Below are 12,936 nucleotides of genomic sequence, written 5' to 3'. Positions count from 1 at the left end.
GGGAAAATACTGATAAATCATGAAAGCAAATTTATCCTTTTAAAAAAGGCTCTGGAAAGGTCTACCAGCACTGTGTACTGTTGCCAGAAGATAACTGTGAAAAATGCATATCTGATGATTGGCTTTTTGCAAATATTAAAATGAATATTATATGTGTTATGTTAGAAAGTTATACTGTAATAATTTTCTTAAGATGGGTGTTAAATATAGTTTTAGGTTATAATGTAATATTAAAATAGAAACTATGCTATGTAAGATTTTTTTTTTTTAAGAAAGGACTTGCACTGAGATAGCAGCCACAGGACACCTGAATCTTTCAGAGAAAGGGAATTTATTGCTCTCTTATCAGAAGAAACGAACTTCTTCCTGCCTCGCTCAGTTAGGACGCTGCTGTTAGGATTAAGAGGAAGAAGTTGACACTGACGAGACAGAATCATGTATGAATGGAATTTATGCATCATGTATGAGGTGTATGAACATGCAACAGGCTATTGCTTTTAAGGGTTAATCCTTTGTTACCGAGTCTCCTTTTTCAGGTTTATTTTCCCCAGGAAAAGCTACCTGGAGGTCCGTAACTCTTTGTTTCTGTTTCATATTTTCCTCATTCAAACTGTCCAAATTATTATTACTCTAATTATATTGCTATTTTTATAACCATTTTATTATTATTAAACTTTTAAAATTTTAAAAAGAAGTGATTGGCGTTTTTCACAGGAAGAACAAGGAGTTTGGAGAGTTCAGTGCCAGTATCTGTGTGGTGATGCCAGCCCAGACATTTCCTCCACATCCTCTGCCCCTGCTTCCCAACCTAGGTTTGCAGCAGGAGCAGGGGAGACTGGCTTCGCCTTCCCAATGTGAGAAACAACTTCTCACTTTGAAAATTTAGAAGGGTTTATTAAACCTTGACAAAAATACAACAAAAGGACTATGTGAAAAATGCCAATCACTTGTTTTTAAAATTTTAAAAGTTTACTACTAATAAAATGGTTATAAAAATAGCAATATAATTAGAGTAATAAAATTTTTGGACAATTTTGATTAGGACAATATGAGACAATAAAAACAAAGCGTTACAGGTGTCCAGGTACCTTTTTCTGGGCAGCATAAGCCCGAAAAAGGACCCATGTTAACAGAGGATTAACCCTTAAAAACAACAACCTGTTGCATATTCATACACTTCATACATGATGCATAAATTCCATTCAAACCCAGGATTCTGTCTGGTCATCATCAGCTTCTTCCTCTTAATCCTAACAACATCTTTAGGGTTGAGCAAGGCGGGAAGAAGTTAATTTCTTCTGATAATGGAGTAATAAAATCTCTTTCTCTGAAAGATTTAGGTGTCCTGTGGCTGCTATCTCACTGCAAGTTCTTTCTTTTAAAAAAAAGTATCTTACATAGCATAGTTTCTATTTTAACATCATGTTATAACCTGAAACTATATTTAACACACTACTTAAGAGAATTAATACAGCATAACTTTCTAACAATACACCTATAATATTAATTTTAATATTTGTGAAAAGCCAGTAATAAAATATGCATTTTTCACACTCCACATCCTCTGCCCCTGCTGCCCAATCTCCAGGGTTTGCAGCAGGAACTGGGGGACTGACTTTGCCTTCCCAATGTGAGAAACAACTGCTCACTTTGAAAATCTAGAAAGGTTTATTAAACCTTGACAAAAATACAACAAAAGGACTACATAAGGAAAAAGTTGCAGCCCTGTGAACTGCCCCTCGTGCAGAACACGTGGCTGGTTCTTCTTCAAGATGGATGCTCAGTGTTTTATACACCTGGGGGTTGCATCAGCCAACCCTGGCCCTTCCCAGAGTCTGTCAGTCACCTCTTTGCCATTTATCGGTGGAAACTGCTTTCTTGTAGCTTGATTGGAGGTCAGATGTTGCCCTGCCTCACCCCCTAAGCACCAAGCTTTTCCATTCCCAGCTGCCCCATGCAGGGGGCACATGTGCAGCCTTCTTTGTACCTGGTCTAGACAACCCCGGCTGTCTGATGGCAACAATACAGGGGCGAAAAGGGAACTATGGGGAGAACAGAGGACATCTAAACCACAATAACATAACTATACATCACGAAAGCTTTTCTTAATATTCACACAATAGTTATCCCTTAATTGCGAGAGCCAATCCTCTCATTATCCATCTGTAACACCAAGAAGGAATCCCGGGGGGGCCTCTGGGGATGGGAAATGTGAAGTACAGACCCACAAAGTGCCAAGAGGAATTCCTCAGCGCTGTCGGAAGGCTTGGTGAAGTGATGCAGCGGTCCGGGGCGGGGAGCAGCGCTTTGCTCGGGCAGTGGTTTATCCCTGTTCCCAGGGCTGGGCTAAGTGGGTGCTGGGCTGCCGGGTGCTTTTCCTCCCCCTGATCGCAATCCTGCCATTCCCTGCTGCTCCTCGCTGCCTGCCGTGTTTACAGAGCAGCTCTTTGTGGGATGCTCAAGGCGTGACTCACCCGCAGCAGTGCCCGGACCTTGGCAGAGCTGTGTTGTTAAAGCTGAAACTTTCCTTTCCTTGACTCTGCAGATGAGCCGGGCTCTGCTGCACAGACCTGTTGACAAGACTGTGCTTGTACCCTTTGTTTTTCTTGTTTGTCTTGCCAGAAATCCTGTGCGGGAAGGTTCCTAAGAGTCATTCTAGCCCGGATGTGAATTTCTGAGCAGAGAAATGACGAGTTTGGGATGAGTTGGGCGCTGCTGTGCTTGTGCTGTTGGAGGAGTCTCCCGCCTGTCGGTGGGGCTGCACTGCCTCCCCTCCTCTCCATCTCCTCACCCTGTGGACCAGGGCTCTGTAAAAAAAAACCCCAAATCAGCTGCACCACACACCCAGGAGGTAACAGACTTTACACCCTTGTCTTTCACAGCTATGTGTTAGACATATGTGTTAGATATGTGTTAGACATTTCTAGACCTTGCTCAATAAATTTCACCACAGTGCTTTTCACCTTTTGTTTGTGTATTTGTTGGTTTTGGTTTTGTTCTTATTTTTAATGGCTACTGGATGCTTCAAATTGTCCTGCTGGCAGTGCAGATTCATTCAAGATAACTCATACCTGGGTTAATATTTGCTGTACACAGGCTTTTGTGTCCTCAGCCCCAAGTCCTCCAGAAAGAGTCTGTGGTACCCTGGTTTCTACCATTCCTGGGAATCAAAACAGGATCAACTATGCATCATTACTTTGGGTAAATTACATTATTCATCTCTTTTCCCCCCATAGTGTGATGGCATTTGAGTCTCAAGCATCTCCCTGCCTTACTGAGAAATACTGAAAGATGTGGCAGAAAGACAGAATCTGAGGAATTTAAACTCTTAGACCTACACAGCCCTTTCACATCTCAAAATGGCTCCAAGCATTGGTGGCATGATAGTGGTGTGTTCTCCTGAGCCGTGGTACACTTTGTCCCAGCTGTGTCTCTTCTTCTTCAGGCTGCCCCAGGAGGATTTGATTTCTGCTGTCTCTTCTCTGGGGAACTCCCTTTGCCCCTCTGGGGCTGTGACTCATTTCCTCCCTGTGCCTCATCTCATCCTGTCTGCTGCCAGAGCTCACAGCTCCCTCTTCTCCTCTGCAGCAGCAAAACTTGTTACAGAAACAAGTGAAGCTATCACGTTGCTGGAAATATTTCCCCCTTTCCTGCAGTATGCAGAGAGTCTTGTCTGTGGGGCTCTGTGATTGATGTGGTATGTAAGGAAAAGTAGGGAAAATATGTGGTTATTTGCATGTAAAGCCATTTTATGTTCCTGTTGTGCAATGTGGGGGGAGACACAGCCAGTAATAACTCAAGTAGTAAAGTAGCCTCAAGCTTCAGCCTCCAATTTGTTAATGTAAATCAAAATCTTGAGTAGTGAATGAAGGCAGAAATAGCCATGCTGGCAGTACCAGTTTTTGTGGTGAGAGGCATCTTGAGAGTGAGCTGGCCAGGAAATTGGGGTGCACATTTCCCTACCCTGTGGGTGGGACCCTTCCCTTGCATGTGCAGCCTAACTTCTATCTTTATGTTGTTCAAGATAGGTGATCTTTCTTTGCCTAAGGAACTGATCCTTTCTGAGACTGAGAACACAAAAATTATCATTGTTATCTTGCCTTGCCTAAATTTGTTTTCACCTCTCACTCAGATTCAATTTGTGTCATTATTTTGAAAAATTTTGGAACAGGAGGCAAAGAAAATGGAGTGGTAGGAATCTTAAATGATGCAATCTCCTTTTAATAGAAATTAACTCTGGTTGGCTTCCTACAGGGGAAAATAAGGACTTCTAAGGTGTATATATATATATATATTTTTTTTTTTTAATTCTTCATCTGGCTGTAAAGCCCACTGGGGACGCGCCAGTGGGTCTTTTTGCTTCTGTGAAGAGTTAGTAGAGCTTACCACATCCAAGGAGCTGGGCTGAGGGATCCTGCAGCTGCAAGTGAAGAATTGCCATCATGTTGGGCCTGAGACAGGATGCAGCAGGGCTGTGAAATGTGGAAAAATTAAAATCATTCTGTGAAATCAGTGTCCAGGCTGTTCTCAGATCATGTGGAGAGAGACCCATGGGGAAAATATCAGTCCTCTTACAGCTGAGAGAGAAAAATCTGCTGTTGACTCTATCAGATGCATTCTGTTTTTTCAGATTTCAATTTAACAGGTAAAAGGCAGCACTGTAACAGTGATGGTTCACTGCTACAAATAAAGGCATCAGTGTTCTAACCCCAGAACTGATTGCAATTAAAATTTGATGCAGAGGGTATTCTGCCAGTATACATGTGAGGACACAGCTGAAACACCAGTAACACAGAGCCTGTTTAATTTTTAATTTTTTTTTAAATGCACTTGCTACTAATTCCAAACTGAAGCCAAGCTGGCAGAAGACAGATTATAGTCATGGGGCATAGTCTGTTGATACATTCCTTATTTTCTCTTGAAACACTTAAAATATGTGCCACCTGGGGAAGGCATGGAATCTGCTTGATTTTTTAAAAATTTTTACTCAGTTTCCTTTTCCTTCTTATTTTCCTTTTTCTCTTTTATTTCTTTCCCCTTCTCCTTCTCCTTCTCCTTCTCCTTCTCCTTCTCCTTCTCCTTCTTTCTCCTTCTCCTTCTCCCCTCCTCTTCTTTAATCTTTTTCCCTTCTTTGTTTTGCCCTTTGTTTTTTCTCTTTCCTTCCTTTTGGAGGCAGAACAAGCAGCTAGAAGTTAATTCAGGGTCAAGAGATTTCTACATGCAGGTCTGTGCTCACACTTCACCCCTAACACAATGCTTTCAGTTCCCGGCTGCAGTGAGCTAAAAAAAGCCTTCTCCAGGCAGGGGTGCACTTTGGAAAGTGCAAATGGAATGGTGAGCCTGCCAAGCCATGCTGGGGAGTGAGACAAAGCTCTGGACATGGCCCAAGGACACCCTTGTTGTGTGTCAGCTCTGTGGTGCCCCGGAGATGGAGATGGTGGGGATGGACACAGCTGTTCCTGTGCCAGCAGCTGGCCAGGGGGAGGGGACAAGAGCCCTGCAACCACAGTGAAGTTGGCAAAAGGGCTCAGTTCTTCCTTCATTCCTGTAACAGCTCAGGATGACTTCACTTTCCCATTCCAAAGTTGGCACGCAGCACCTGGGAGCTGGGAGCCCTGGAATGGCTGATGGCTTTTGGAGGCATCAGAGCTTCTCTGGTGGTGGTGCCCCCTGCACAAGGCACTGCCACAGCTCCCCTGCTGGCTGTGCACTGGCAGCCAGGCCAGATTTCATCTTTTCCTCCTCAAAGCAGCTCACTTGGTAGCCATGGCAACTCTCCCGCCAGCAGCTCGGGCCCTGCTCCCCATGGCTGGCCAGGAAAGGGAATTTCCAGGAGTCTCCTCATCAGCTTACAGTCAGTGTTCTGGTCTCCCAGAAGACATCTATGAGGCTGAAATCAGAATGAGAGTTTGTGAGCATCCTTTGTGTGCCACTCTTTGTGAGGTGCAGCATCCCCTCCATGGCCACAGCATCCCCTGAAGGGCCACAGCATCCCCTGAAGGGTCACAACATCCCCTCCATGGCCACAACATCCCCTCCATGGTCACAGCATCCCCTCAAGGCCCACAACATCCCTCAAGGACCACAGCATCCCTGCCATGGCCACAGCATCCCCTCCAGGGCCACAGCATCCTCTCAAGGGCTCCAACATCCCCTCATGGTGTGATCCCACATCCCTACCAGGGTATGGAGCTGCAAGCCTTGGCTGAGACTCATCAGTAAATCTGAGCAGGGGAACAGGGCTCAGAACAGGGCTCAGTTCTCCTCAGAAAGACTGTTTGGGTTTGCTGCTGTCACAGAGAGCCCTGTGCCACAGTGCACCTTCTCTCTGTCTCAAAAATTCTCCGTTGAGATGTGCATTCTGTTGTGGAGCAGAGATTTCATCCTGCTCCAGCAGTGAGCTCTAAGGGGTTAAAGGATGGAGTCATACAGCCTGGGAGTTTGCTCATCGACTTCTGGCTGTTGTTTGCTGTTGCAGACATTTGTAATACCCTGCATTAGTCAGATTGTCCTTTAAGACACAACAGCAGCCTTCCTTAGTGGAGATTTCTTAATTAGGATTTCTTAATGAAAACCTTTAGGTTGCTCTTCTGTATTCACACAGGGGTAGCCCAAACCCTTTCCTTTCATTGGCTTGAGGAGTTCTCCTCCTGAGGGGAGAGAGGACATAAGAGAAAAACCATCACATTCTCCTCGTCTCAGCAGCATGTTTTTAGGGCCGGGAGGGGAACTAGGGACAGCTCCCTCCAGACACCACTCTGAGGTGGTTAGGAGGGAATCATGGGCACATTTTGACCTTGGTGTGAGGCGCTGGCTCCACTCTTGCTGCTCAGTTCCCGCAGCTCATCTCGTGCTACCAGAAAGCGTTGCTGTAATCAGGAGCTGCAGCTCCACAAGTCTGGTATTGCTCCCTGGGGAGCCGTTCTGGCTCTGCTGGAAGAGGCTGCGCGGTGCCTGCGGAGCAACACTTCCAAGAGCCAGGAAGAAGGTGGTGCTGGAGCCTCGGGTCTGCATTGCTCATATCTGCAGTGCTGATGTGTCTCTGTGCCCGAGTACCCACCCCTGAGTTTCACGCCAAGTGTTGTTTCTAATACAATGATTTCCCTGGAAAAGGGCAAAAATCTCCAGCTTCACACATCTGTTATGACAGGAGAGATGGGGACTGGCTGAAAAAAATGACACTTGGAAAATAAAAAACAACTGATGGGATTTTGTTATACCGAAGAGCTGCTGGCAGATTATCGGTGCTGCCATATAGACACTCATTGGAATCTTGTGAGGATTCACAAATGAATCATAAATTGTTGACTGGAGACTTCAGCACTGGCAAACATCACACAGTCAGCCTGATTCCAGCCTCACAGGTGTCTTTGGGAAGAGAACAGTGTGAGCTGCTGAGGAGGCTCCTGAGGCTTCCTTCTCTTGACTGGCCAGCAGCCCATAGTGAGCAGAACCAGAACCAGGGCTGCTGCACTGTCTCAAAGAAGCCACTGCTGCTGCAGTGCAGAAGGGAGCAGGGCTTCCCTGGTGCCACTGCTCCCCTCAGTCTCCTGCAGGAGCCTAGTCATCTCCTGATGGAGATATTCCTTGTGCTCCTGTATCCCTTTGGCTGGGGACACATCAGTCTGGTGCTTCAGGTTCAGGCTGGGCTAGATGCCCAGCAGAGCCAGGATGAGAGTTGTTGTTGGCCCTAGGGCCTGGAGGAGATGGGGGGAGAGGGCATTCAGCATGTCTGGCTGGGAGGGAGCAGGGAGCTGGTGACACCTGCAATGTCCCCAGAGCCTCTCTGGGCACCTGCCATGCTGAGAGCCCCAAGCCCCACTTCCCCCAGCCCTGGAGACAGTGCCCTGCCCTGAGGGTCCCCACTCTCCCTCGGCTTTAAATTCCCTAGGGCACCTTTCCCAGCCCCCATCCAGCTCAGCTGTCCCCCTGTATGTGCACTCACTTGTCACAGACATGCTTTATGAAAAATCCTTTCCTTAGGATTTTTCTCCTGAGAAGCTGAAAGGCCTCAGGAACAAGATGTAAACAACGATTATCTGCTGCTGTGGAATGCAACAGGTGCATCTTTAATTGGTGTCATGTGGTTGTTTCTAATTAATGGCCAATCACAGTCCAGCTGTCTTGGACTGTCTGAGAGTCACAAGATTTTATCATAATTCCATTCTTTTTCCTTTGCTTGCTAGCCTTCTTATTAAATCCTTTCTTCTGTTCTTTTAATATAGTTTTAATATAATATATATCATAAAATAATAAATCAAGCCTTCTGAAACATGGAGCCAGATCCTCATCTCTTCCCTCATCCTTGTACCCCTGCGAACACCACAACACTCACTGGCTGCCAGCATCCAAATGTGCTGGGGCTGGGGCTGCCTGGTGATGTCCCTGGCACAGCTTCCAGTTTGACACACCCTCCATGATATTGAAACCCCCAGAGCCACCATTCCCAGCCCACGAGCCCCAGCCTTGGTCCCCACTGCTGGGCTCAGAGGGTCCTGGGCATCCCAGCCCTGGGCAAACCCAGCCACAGGAGCCCCCTGGGACTCTGGACTAAGGGGGCCCTTGACCAGACCCTCCAAAGTTGTAGTTGAAAGGAACACAGGGAGTGTAGGCAGATGTTGCTGGCTTAGGTGGAGAGGTCAGAGGTTTTCTGGGCCATGTCATCTTACTCTGAGTTTTATTGCAATGAAAAGTTATGTCCCCTTGCACAGAAACAAAATTCTCATCCTCCCCCTCCTCTTGTACTCTTGGATTGCTTTTACTCCTGTAATTTGTTGCCTTGGAGAATGGATCCATCCCCACCTTGCTGCCATCTGCTTCCAGGGCATTGTAGAGAGTGATAAGGTCTCCCCTGAGCCTCCTTTCCTCCAGGATAAACACTTCCAGCTTCCTCAGCCACTCATGGCTTAATCTCCAGGCACTTCCCCAACTCCACTGAGCTTCTCTGAACACATTCCAGTACCTCAATGCCTTTCTTGCCGTAAGGGGCCTAAAACTGAACACAGGATTTGAGATGTGACCTCAGCAGTGCTTTTCCCTCACCCACTGTGAGTGGGTCACCTTGTCGCAGAAGGAGATTGGGCTGGTGAAGCAAGGCTCGCCCTGTGGTCACAGTTCTCCTCCGCAGTTTAGCTGCTCGTCAATGCATTGAAACTAAATCCGTGTCTAGTTTGCATTAAAATATTTGCATGATGAAACTGATTCTTTCATTATTGTTTTGTGGTTGAACTGGAAGCACCAGTGTCAGCAAGTGACTTGGACTGCAGGCAACTCTTTTGGGTCATGGTCATATGCTAGTGGTGTCTATATTTGCCCCTTTATTGCAATCTACAGTTTCTAATCTTTAGTACAAACTACAGATGGGTGTTTGTTTGTTTGTTTGTTTTGTTTTTGTTTTTGTTTTTGTTTTTGTTTTCAAACTACTTGGATTTTTTGAGGACAAGGTAGGGTCAACATATGTAAGGACTTCAGAGCTCTTGCTGAATGTTTCCATATTCTCCTGGAAAAGAGGAAGAGCTGAATGATAATAAGCCAGCCAGCAATGAGGAAGGTCAGATTCCAGCATGATAACTGCCCTCTCGCACTGCTGGTTCACCCACTTTTCAGCTCCTTACAAGTGCAACCCAACAGAGCAACACGTGGAGCAAGGGTGACACGCTGTGATAATCCGGGAGAAGTACAAGGGCGTTTCTGCGGTTGTCCCCTCTGTGCTCAGGATGGTTTCAAATGCACAGAGGATGGACTTTGTTCGCTGTGGCTCTGGGCCAGCTGAATGTCCACCTCACAGGGTCTGTGAATGGAGCAGTTCCACAGGAACAAGCTCAGCCCCAAAAGCAAGTGAAGAGGAAACACATTGGCCAAAGCACAATCTCTGTTCACCTTAGCATGGCTGCCCATCCTCTTAAGGAAGAGAAGAATAGTTTTAAACCCAAAGGCAGAAATTTCCCAAATAAAATCCTGTAAAACAGGTTGCTTCTTGATCCTGGGAGTCAGTCAAGTTTGGATTCTCAGATTTGTGCCTTCTAGTTCTTTCCTACTGACTTTCAATAAAGCTGCAGCGGAAGGGCCTGCCTTGCAAGATGTTAAGGGATGTGAAGGTGTCATGAGATGAATCTAGAAAGGCTTCAGCCTATTAGAGTCAAAAACCTTTCTGACCATCAAAAATAGTTAGGAAAGAAACCAAGCAGAGTGTCCTCTGGTGCCTAATAAATTGTGAGCTCTGAAGGAAGCTTTCTTTTCAAATAATACCACTTAAAAACAACTGGGAAAAGTTATTCCAAGTATGGACATACCCACTGCCACTGAGTCTGTTGTATTTCTTGAACAAATAGAAAAAAAATAAAAAAAGCTTCACAGGGTTCAAACTTCTTTAGGAAACTAGACTAAGAATGCAAGATAGGTTTTGTTTTAGGAAAATAAGAGCCCAGGAAACAAACATATTTAATAATGATGAGTATCGTGGGCAAGATTCAGCTGGTTTCCAGCATTGCTTTGGGTATCTTTGCTTTGTCAAAGCATTGCTTTGTCTGTCTTTAAAAGGAGGCTTAAATTGGCTTTTTCACCATATCTGAATTCCCGGCGTCTTTAAAAACAGCAGATCGTGGAGCATGGCTGCTGTGACCAGAGGTGTTGGGGTTAAAGCTGGAAATGAAGCTGAATTCCTGTGGGACCCTGAGAGCACAGACAACATGTTCCCACCCCAGAAGGGCCTTGCTTCTTTTCAGATTCCTGATGAAAAAGGCCCCCAAGCTGTTGCAGCTGGATGATGATAAAGTAGAGCTGCTCCTCTCTCAGAGCAACACAAGTCTGATCTCTGTCCTGGAGCTACAGCTGAATGATGTTGCCTGATTTCCAGCATTTACTGAAATACAGAGCTCTCACAGACAGAAAAAGACCATTGATATGTGACAGCCCCTTCCCTTGCATAAACTGAGTTTTCAGAGATTTTGCTTAAATCAGGATAAGAAACCTGATACCAGCTCTCATCATGCTTTCTTTGAAAAATAAAGGAAAATCTTTCCTAGAAAAAAATCACATTCATAAAGCCTATATAAATTATTGCTGTGTCTTCAGTCTGTGTCTGTTTTGCATTATTAACCAATCTAGGTTTTATTGTGAAGCTTCATTGATCATTTGCATCTTGCAGAGGCAACACAACTGGAAAGCAAATGAACTTCACCACTGCCTCTGCAAGTGATTTGCATTTTGGAGCTGTTGGGATGGTGGTACAGAATAAATTTCAACCTGAAATCCTTTCCTTGGGGCTTCCCACTGTTAATGGAACCTTTTTCTCTTTCAGCACCAAGTATTTCCCTGCAGATGTTATGCTATATTTCTGTTTTAACTTCTCATATATTCATAATATACTCTGTCTTATATGACTATCTCGAATGACTGATGCCAAACTAGAAAAAATTATCTTGCCCTGGACCTTTGCAGATGCTCCAGACTGTTAGGAACACAGCTCAAGCTATTCATGTTTTCTTAATAGGAAATGTTACCCTGGAAGATTGAAGCTATTACCTCCCTGCTGTCATTCTCTGGAAAATCGATCAATTTGCTAAGTAGGAGGAAGAATAACCTGCTCTACTCACCAGATTTTTTAATCAGTGGGTACGTTCTTGGCTTGTTAGCAGAGCCTTGGCTGCCTCTCTGCATGCTGCCAGCCTGACACAGCATCTTCTTGCCCAGACATTCCCTAAATCTTCATGGGAGAGCTGTTACTGAGAGAGGCTGGCTTGTCCTCGTGGTTATGTGATGAATTTCTCTGCTGCGTATGAGTCAAGGGATGTGGCTGTTTCAAAGGAATGGCTACAGCCTTGGGTACAGCCAGGATGATGTGAAAGCAGCTTTTCAATTCAAAGCAGGACAGTTTTTTCTTTCCTCCCATTATGCTGGCAGCCAGACCTCTGAAAATAAATCAGAGGAATTCCAGCAGCTGGCACAGAGGGTTGGTAATGCTGACTTGTGGTCAGACTCTGAGGGCCAAGCTCCTCCTGGTGACAGCAGACACAGTGCTGATGGGTTTCAGTGGGCACAAGAGGGACCTGGAGAAGTCCAGCATGCAGTGATGTGGGTTTTGGTCCTACCATCTTGTGTGTAGGCACATTGTCTTGGTTTGGAAAGACAGGTGTCTGCTAAGGAAGGCAGGAGCCTCCCCTGAAACGGAAAATGTAAACCCCCTCCCTTTGAATTGTTATAATTTTGAAAATAAGGGTCTCTCCAGGCAAAAATATGGGAGCAGGAATAACAATTCTTTATTAGGAAAGAAAATAAATTTTGAAAAGCAAACAAACAAACAAAAAAAACAAAAAAGAAAAAAAATTTGAAAAAACACCGATGCAATAATACAAAACAACACTGACAGAGTCAGGATACAACCTGACACCCTGTTGGTCAGGGGGTTGGTAGCAATCCAATTGAAATGGTGGCTGCCGTCCTCCTGGAGCAGCAGATGTGGTTCTGTTGAAGCAGTGATCCTGTAGAAGGGTGTGGTCTTCCTCTGAAGATCCAGTGGTGGTGTAGATAGGCCTGGTCTTCCTCTGGGAATCCAGCGAAATGGCTGTCCTGGTGTCCCAAAATCTCAGCTTCTATCCAGTCAGGAATACTTGGCTCCTCCCTCTGGTCTGAGCTTCTCACAATGCGGGATAATGAAATTTTATCAGTCATGCTGTGGCACTCATTGGCACATTAACAGAAGATATTTCCCAGAGGGAGGATTGGTTGTGGAAGAGATGAAGAAAACTGCCCAATTAACAGAAGATAACAGAGCCACAGATAGGAATAGAATACAACACCCATTTCCAACCTAAGATACACATGAAGATGAGTGTGTGGCACTTGGGGATGTGATGGGCTAGGCTGTGCTGTGTTAACAGTTGGAGCTGATGATTTTAGAGGGCTTTTCCTACCTTAACTGTTCTATGATTCCCTGTG

The sequence above is a fragment of the Geospiza fortis genome, unplaced genomic scaffold (genome assembly GCF_000277835.1).
Source record: "Geospiza fortis unplaced genomic scaffold, GeoFor_1.0 scaffold208, whole genome shotgun sequence".
NCBI lineage: Eukaryota > Metazoa > Chordata > Aves > Passeriformes > Thraupidae > Geospiza > Geospiza fortis.
This window is presented reverse-complemented; position numbering follows the sequence as displayed.